This window comes from Monopterus albus, unplaced genomic scaffold (assembly GCF_001952655.1).
Source record: "Monopterus albus unplaced genomic scaffold, M_albus_1.0 scaffold4.1, whole genome shotgun sequence".
Taxonomy (NCBI): Eukaryota; Metazoa; Chordata; class Actinopteri; order Synbranchiformes; family Synbranchidae; genus Monopterus; species Monopterus albus.
Genome location: NW_018127884.1, coordinates 2,304,183 through 2,311,999, shown reverse-complemented (window position 1 = coordinate 2,311,999; position 7,817 = coordinate 2,304,183). Strand labels below are relative to the sequence as shown.

Genomic DNA, 7,817 nt, shown 5'->3' with positions numbered 1-7,817 from the left:
CTGTCAAAGTGTTATTTGAACTTTACCACGAAGTTGCACAAGGGGCTAGGTCATTGCGCTTCAAGTAGGCCCGGTGAGGGAAAGTTTTGCGTTTCGTATGCTTATTAGGTTTTTGAGACAAAGGAGGCCTACCAGCAGGGGAATTTATCCCACCCCTGCAAAGTAGCATCGCTGATGTGGAGATACGTTTGGTAGTTTCATACATAGATGGGGTTTGTTAGAGCCCTATTGCACGTTAGCTGCGATACCAACCGGCAGTGTGATTTCGGGGGTTCTTGGTTGGGAGCAAGCCTGGCAGAGACCGATGACTCAGATGACTAAATAAGCTCTGGGACACTCACTTTGCATGTATTTGCCTTATTTTCCATGATGGTGATGACTGTGAAAACTATCTGCTCCCCCCAACCGGTCGAGGCAGAACCCACCGAGAGCCAGGGTCTGTCGGAGGTTTCTTCCTTGGAGGTTTTTCCTCCCCGCCGTCGCCAAGTCCTTGCTCAAGGGGGATTTGTTGGGTGTTTTTCTGGTGATAATAATGTTAAGTTCTAGACCTTACTTTGTAAAATGTTTTGTGATTTTTGTTATTTGGTGCTATACAAATTAAATTCAAGTGTACAGGTTGAAAGCATGCAGAATTATGTTAATGAACCGTCAGATATTCAGCACATTTTGTGTGTAAAACCTTAATTCATAACAATTGTAATTGAAATGTAGTGAAAGCTACAAATGTGAAGCTGAAGCATGTCTCTGCAGACTTTATTGATGGACGGGGTCAATGCTGAGGTCAGTGTTTCAGATTCTGGAGTCAGAAGTTGTTGTTCGGGGTTCTTCTCTTCAGCACCAAGTAGAGCACATGTTGTTTCACTTTATAAGCTTGTCTTTTTCTGATAAGTGACCAAACTCACTTCAGAAATCCAGCAGGTTAATTTTGCTTTTATAAGAACAAGTATAACATTCAATATACTGTATAATTCAAGCCGCACTAACTTTAATGTAACATCTTTTGGTTAAGTAAATGTAGTAATGCATTAAGTTGGGTTTATTTCAATAAACATCGATAAGTTTAGGCTGCTGCTAGCTGTCATTCCGCTTCTTTGGCCACGTGTAATATTAACCTGTATACAAAGTCACCAAACTCTGGTTGTGTGTCTTTGTTAGAAACAAACGTGTATCATGAAACTAATGATTTCTTGAATATTAACTTCTCATGGTAATTTTGCCTTCAGTAGAAAGACCTTTTACTAAATATAATCCTTAATATTAGGTTTCTGCTGCTTTGTCATCTGTTAAAGATTTATTTTCAGCTACAATGTTTGCTTGTATTTCCATATAGCCATCATAGACTGATATGTTAATCTTACCTTAATGTTTAAAAAAAAAAAAAACCATGGAGCTACCAGTGTGCAGAGCTTCTGATGGTACCCCCCGGAGTCATCAGTCTTAATAACATGACTCTTGGAGCTTTAAAGTGACTATAAAATTCTGAGTTTTTTTCATTCTCCAGGCATTACAGTTGCTGTTATTACAGTTTACAGTTCTTAAACAAAAAGCTAAAGGCAACAGTTAAAAATGGAGCACAATTTCATCTTTGGTCACACATTAAATACAGTCAAAAGAACAGCAAAAAGACAATTGATAAATTGGAGATAAGGTCTCTAGTTTTTGGTGAATGCTTCATATAATCTAAATCTTTTGTATGGTAAAAACAGTTGTCACAGTATAGTAGCCTACTTTGTTAATATTACTTTTGAGGTTTTGTTTTTGTCAATGCCTCTCGTGTGCCGTCTGTCAGATACTATTTTCGAGATTTTTCTATTATAACATGTGCAGCCAGACAAAGCAGAGGTTTGGCCATGCGAGATTAGAAAAAGAGCTTGTGTGTACTATAGATACATAAAGCTAGATACCGGACTGAAACATGGCACCTATTCTGTGCAATTAAATTTGCTCACCTGCCACATTTATCCAGCTCGTTGGTGCCAGAAGCCCAGAAAAGCTTTGTTTTTATGTATATGTAGTATATATTCTACATATACATACAAATGTGTATATACTGTACATGTGCATCATAGCCAGAATATACATTTACTTTGCTATAACAGATTATGGTATGTGATTTTGTCACAGTAGTCACAAATAAAGGCACTTCACCGATATATGTATTGTAAATTTAACTATGATATCTGACACATGCAAAAACTAACAACCAGAAAAAGTATAGGTGAAACTGATGTTAGATGACTCAGCATCCACACAATTTATCAACCTTCTTTTTCTTCCTCTTCTGCTCTTAGAGGTCTAATTTTAAATGTAGAACAGTTACTTGCAGCTGAGTATTTTTACATTGTGGTATTTATAAATTTACTTAATACAGGATCTGATTACTTCTACCATTATATATTGGCTTTGCTATCATTTCTGTTTGAACATTTGGTAGGATGCTACACAGCTTTTTCTTTCTTTTTTGGCATTTAGAGCAAACAAACAGAACATCTGGCATTGATTTGATTTGCAATCACTGTCTAAGCATCTTTATTGCTTTAAAAATTATCATTAGATGCAGTATACTGTATTCTTGCATAATAACATGCAAACTATTTAAAAATACTTTTAAAAGAATGCATAGTGTGGCAGATGTAGACTGATTTAATCTCAGAGCACAGATGATCACTTGAGAGTTGCTTTTAAAAGGGACTTTTACACTTCTGAGTAGGAGTAAGTCACTATTCACACTTAATGAAGAACATTTTACTCTTAAGTTGCTACTCCAGTGGCCTAATCATTAGATGTTTGATAAATACAAGCCCAGTTAGGTGTCTAAATACAAGTTTGTGGTAAAGGTTTGCTCTGAATTGTGTCTATAGTAAGACTTTTTTCAAGATAAAAAACATGGCCCTTCACTCCATCAGCCTCCTGGAAACACATTCTGCCTAGTTTCTTGGGCCTTGGAAGACAGCTGACAATGTCCTCAGCGCTGTGTACCAGGTTACTCAGCCCTTTCTTCTTATTGCACAACATTGTTAGGAAACCACACATTATGAGTCATGTTTTCTCCTAGCCTGGGTGGCTGGAGGAAAACTGGTACCTTTTTAGGCAGCTAACTTTTTGGTTTTAAAACTGGCCAGTTTTTATTTGTGTATAGTCCTGCATTTTACCAATCTATGGGCAAGATTAAGACCAGCATAAAACTACAGACCAGTTTAACCTATCATTGTGAAACTGGTTCAGAGACTACTACCTCTACTTCAGTTCTGTAAGTCTTGTAGTTGGATTGACTACATGATGAGTGTACACTAGGTGGTGATATCGTACCAATAGTTGTGCAATCACTGTGGTCATACTTTGTGTCCTTTATGCTGAAGACATTCACAATACAGCTTGGCAGTGCTGTTGCTACTTTTACATTTTTAGATTAATTTTGTACCACAGTCAGGGAGAACCTAAACAGCACTGATTCTTTCAAACACATTTATTAAAACAAGTCTTTATGCCAAACATCCATCCTTTGAGGAACAGTTGTTTGCATCTAATAAAAGCAGAAAATGCACTTAGCAGTTACAGTACCTCACACTTGATTCTACTGAGCAAACTGTTTGTCTCAGGTTGGCTCCTTCTTTCTATTATAATCTGAACTGCAGATCACTACTGACTGAATTTGACATAAAATAAGGTGATAAAACATCACATTTTTTGTCTGTTACAACCAGAGACTGTGGCACAGGAACAAAATATTCAGATAGATGTTTGGATCACTAATGCTTTAACTGAAGCAACAGAGAAATGGCTATCAGCATATCTGCATGTGTTGCTCATTTGTTTTCCAGTAATCCTGCTACAAGCCTACAGCACGAGGTCTGTTTTTTTTGTGTTTTTATTTTCTACAGATGTTGGGAACAGGGGGGATGTGGAAACAAATTAAAAATAACAACTCTAACCAACATGGAGGTTTTGTGTATGCACCCAAAGACTTCAAATTATTCAAGCTGACAGGATGTGGCCAACGTTCAAATTGAATGTTGAATGCTTTCCACAGTCCAAATCACGTGCATCCATCTACGCTTTGATTTATGCTCTACTGATAGAGATTGTGTTTGTCTTTTCCATAACACCAGGATTAATTTTGCCATCTGTTCAACACCGTGTACTGTTTCTCTTTCTCACATACTGTATACCATAGCATGCACATGTATGCGACCGTGTGCTTGTACTACAATAAAAGGAATAAGCCACAGTAAGGACTGTTAGCTGTAAGTGTACAGTTATTTTAAGTGTGCCAACGCCCTCAAACCCTGATCTGGTGTGTAATAAAATAAAAGTGAGCATCCCTTCACTAATCTGCTTAGAATCAGCATCTGCCTTCTCCTTTCTCTTTCTGTCAGTGGCCCTGAATTGCATGCACATGCAAACATATGCATATATACATAGTGTTTGAAGCCACGGGCACATTTTTAGTATTTATGTTTGTTTTATTATATTTGTTTATTTTTCTTTTTTGCTTGAGATATGTTGGATCCCAAAACGTGAGGGGATTCTCTGTTTCTCTTCATCCATTAACACACACACATGGTTGTGGTTTACCACAGGGCGTAGCCACTATGGCTAAACTGAAATAGATGTCATAAACATCTTTAAAGCTTTATTTCCCTATGTGATGTTGTACTTACAGTAACAAAAACTTTATTCTACTCCTCCCATTTTTGCTTGCAGATTTGATCCTGCTTTGGTTGGTATGTCATGATAGTGTACTTGACTCCTATATTATGGTGATTTGACTAGTATTACATATGTGCATGCAAATGCAAAGTCAAGTGGAGTGCTCTCAATATGCTTGCTGAATCATCTTTAAGTGAAGTTAGAGCTTACATTGCTCTTCATCTTGATACTAGGGGCGCAACCATGCAGCTGACAGGATGTGGCCAACGTTATTACTGTTTCCCCCACCCTATCATCAAGTTTTTCATCAGAATACACTTGTTTTAAAAGTCATTTACACAGCATAGTTAGTGCCATGGTTATTATCTATCACAATAGCCACAGAGTTTTGGAGGAGATAGTCAAATGCACACAAGGTGTCTTGTTAACTGTGCCACTGATGTGCACCCACAGGCACAACATGCACATTCTGTCAGTGGTAGCAAAAGGACCCAGGGCTTTTATTTAAAAGTCAAATACAAGTAAAATGTGTGCATTCAAGAATGTGTAAATAAAATATTATCAACAAAATAAAGTTAGCTTGCCAAAAGTAAAACATTTCAGAATAATATATATGACAAATTGAATTATATTGTACTTTATATTATAATTATTTTTGCATCAGGGCGTAGGTGTGACTTTCATATTGCAGCTCGTAAACGCAGAAGAATGCTAACTATTTTGGGTTTTTCTGTGCATTGTAACTTAGTTATGCTTTGTATTAATGATCTGCACTGGTAGAAGAAGTATTTACTTTCTTTACATAAGTAAACTGCCAATTCAAAAGTGTGTTTTACTTGTACTCAGTTGCAAATGAAAGTCCTGTGCTCAAATTTTCAAATAAAACTACAGAAGTATTCCCAGAACGATGTACTTAAAGTATCAAAAGTTTAAGTACTAATTCTGCAGGAAAAAGGCCCCTGTGAGTGGTATACTATTGTATTTGATAGGACTGAATGGGATTAATATAAAATATTAATGTGTAAACAGCATTTTACTGTTAGCTGCTTGGGTGCAACTAATTTTAAGTATTTTATACACAGTACACTTAGATGGGGCCCAAGGCCCCAACTGGACACTACTTTTTGTGAGTGGTGATTTTTATTACTGTATTCATTTAGCCACAGTGCACAGCAAGCACAGAGGCAGTGGGTTTTCTTCTTGAGGAGTAACCTAATTTAGATTTAGAGCTGTTCTAAAGGAGTTGCAGCTAATCCCAACATTATTGGTCGGCAGCAGAAACACTACAGTTAACTGTCATTCCTGTTACAGAGACTGCCCAACTGTTCTTTAAGTCCCACAGCTCAGCTGGGTTGGACTTGGCCAGCTGGTTTTGTAGAGTGTACCAGACCAGAGCTGGGCTATTTTGAGGAATGTGGTCAAAGTGATCTCAGAGGCATGGCCCAGTAGGCTCAAGTGTAGGCTGATGATGACCCTGTGCCTTTCACCTGAACTAATCTTAAATCCTGTTCAGACATACAGTACCTCCCAACAGACAGGTCAGCACCTTGTCCATTTTCCAGCTGTTAAACTTAGCCCAAGATTAGTCATAAAAACAGGGACCACTTGCTCATTCCACACTGCTGCTGTCTTGTTTTATGACTGCCTTTCAGCACATATCTATTTATATTTTTAAATCATGCAGCATTAATGAGCTAGTTTTTATCAATTCAGTCTAGCCATCCTCTTGACGTTGTAATCTGTATGAGGGGTGCTTAATGCCAAAGAGTAGCAGTAACTTTGTAGCTTGTGTATGAGGGATGATTAATATCAGAAAGGAGGAAAACCAGTGTCATGGTTGAACTGTCTGTGAACCTGGACTTAAAGTCCACTTTTAGTTATGCCTTCTTGCAGTCTAAAATAATGTAAATATTTTAATGTCTTGTTAATTGTTTTGCATTATTAAAAGGAAGAGGTCTTTGAAAGATCTATCAGAAATGCTTCTTGTCTTCTCAGCCACTTGGAAGGGCATGTTGGTGTTTGACTAACAGCAGCTGGCAAAATACTGCAGTACCAATTTCAGGGAACCAGAGACAAAGTAAGCAAAATTATTAGTACCAGTAGCTAAATGGCCAAAGTGGTATTTGTATTTATGCGTTATGCTGATAATGTGTTGCAGCTAACCAGCTAATTAGCTGTCTAGCCTTCAACTGCCTTTTTTTATGTTTATTTGGTGGCTGGTGGGATGGAACAGTGATTAGCACTGTTGCATCACAGCAAGAAGGTTCCTGGTTTGAGCCCCGGCCAACCTGATGCCTTTCTGTGTGGAGTCTGCATGTTCTTCCTGTGCCCACGTGGATTCTCTTCAGTTACCCCGGCTTCCTCTCACAGTCCAAAGACATGCAGCTTAGGTTGACTGGTGACTCTAAATTGCTCGTTGGAGTAAGTGTGTGTGTGTGTGTGTGGTTGTCTGTCTCTAAGTGCCAGCCCTGTGATAGACTGGCGACCTGTCCAGGATGTACCCCCCCTCTCGCCCAATGTCAGCTGGGATAGTCTCCAGCCCCTCCGTGACCCTTGTTAAGATAAGCGGTATAGATAATGGATGGATATTTGGTGGTTCATACAGCAAGACAAGATAGAGGGCACATGTTCATTTGTAAATTTGATAAGGAGACAGAAGAGCTTAATGTTGGCTTTCAGAGTCTGCCGATCTGGAATTGTGTAGCAGGCTGCTGTCTGGTCTAATGTGAATGTCTGCTCTACCTAAGATAGAGCACTAACCTCACTGCGCTTTGCACATGGGTTGTATCTGAGTGATATTCCACTGATTTATTGCAAAACCTAGAACAGAAAATATCAAATTTAAATATCTCCCTTATGATTCCTATTTTTTCTTTCTTGGAGATCTGAGGACAACTGGACTTTAAAACCTTAGCTATTTCCAAGGATATGACAAATGTAGATATTTATTATTATTATTATTATTATACAGGTTCAGGCATTGTCTGGTTTGAATAATAGGCAGGACTTCCACAGTTTCTGACACCAGTGTCTTCCTTCCCTGCCCTGCACCGATCACCCCGCATACATGTGGGCGGTGTAGTGTCGGAGCCGCCCCTCCCACAGCTGCTGCTGCTGCAGCTGCAGGACTACAGTCGAAGCCGGTACCCTGTTGTTTAGCCCGCCAG

At 38.6% G+C, this 7,817-nt stretch overlaps 1 protein-coding gene across 3 annotated transcripts in view; it reads left to right on the top strand.

The window, feature by feature from the left end:
• rasa3 (RAS p21 protein activator 3) overlaps nucleotides 1-7,817 on the top strand; it is a 49,243-nt gene that overhangs the window by 6,368 nt on the left and 35,058 nt on the right. The window lies entirely within an intron of this gene.